We start from the raw sequence: 1,438 nt of genomic DNA on the forward strand, positions 1-1,438 counted from the left end.
GGAACTCACTCTGTAGACCAGGCTGGCCTCGAACTCAGAAATCTGCCTGCCTCTGCCTCCCGAGTGCTGGGATTAAAGGCGTGCGCCACTACCACCCGGCTGGACTCAGGTTCTTGAGTAAAAGAGATGTCTCAGAGGTTAAAATCACATGCTGATCTGACAAAGGACCCGGGTTCAATTCCAGCACCCACCTAGTGGCTCACCACCATCTATAGCACCAGCCCCAGAGGATCTAACAGGCGTGCATATGATACACATACATGTATGCAAAAATTTTTCATATATATATATATATATATATAAATAAGTCCCTCCCCCCAAAAAAGAGGCTGAAGTAGGAGAATCTCAAGTTCAAGGCTTGCCAGGATAAATTAGTGAGACCGTGGCACAAATAAAAAGCAAAAAGAGGGCTGGTGAGATGGCTCAGTTGGTAAGAGCACCCGACTGCTCTTCTGAAGGTCTGGAGTTCAAATCCCAGCAACCACATGGTGACTCACAACCATCTGTAACAAGATTTGACGCCCTCTTCTGGAGTGTCTGAAGACAGCTACAGTGTACTTACATATAATAAATAAATAAATCTTTAAAAAAAAAAAAAGCAAAAAGAGAGTAGAGATACAGCCTAGTAGTAGAGAGATTTCAAACCATGCTCAAGGCTCTGAGTTCAACCCTTATATACATATACAGACATTATACACACACACACACATGATGAATAAGAATGAGTAAGAAGGGGAGGCAGCAAAATGGCTCAACATGTGGAGACACTTGACACAGAGCCCAATGGCCTGAGTTCAATCCCTAGATCAGGAGAGATCCGACTCTAGCAAGTTACATACTAAGATCTCCACAGGTAGAGCATCTCTCTGCTCCTCACACAAAAACAAAATAATTGTGGTAGAGTTTGAGTCTCCTAAGGGAAAAAACAAGGTAGTAGATTCCTTAAAGACCTTAAAGGGTGTAAAACCCTAACTAAGACAAAGGAAAATCTTAAAGAGCTTAACAAAGTACAGATGTGGGGGCAGAAAGCTGTAATCCAGCACTTGGGAGGCTGGGACAGAGGATCACTGCAAATTTCAGGTCAGCCTGGCTACATAAGGTAACTTGGTCTCCTAAAGGGGTGGGGATAGGGTTATAAGATATGGATTGAGGAGCTGGCCTCAGAACAATCACCATCAATAAATCTAAGCTGAACAGATGACTCAACCAACCCCAGGCTAGGCCAGCCACAGAACAAGTCAGAACAGACACATGGATGGAAGAGAGGCAGAAGGGGGTGTGTGAGCCAAAGAACCACCAAAGACAAGAGGAACTCAGGCAGCAGAGCCTCTGATGAAAGCGCCTGACATTTAAAAGGCCAAATCAGAGACTATTCACGGAGGTGCGAGCAAATCTCTCTTCCGTCTCTTTCTACTTCTTCCTTTCTTTTCCTTTTTCT

This window comes from Mus caroli, chromosome 4 (genome assembly GCF_900094665.2).
Source record: "Mus caroli chromosome 4, CAROLI_EIJ_v1.1, whole genome shotgun sequence".
Lineage (NCBI taxonomy): Eukaryota > Metazoa > Chordata > Mammalia > Rodentia > Muridae > Mus > Mus caroli.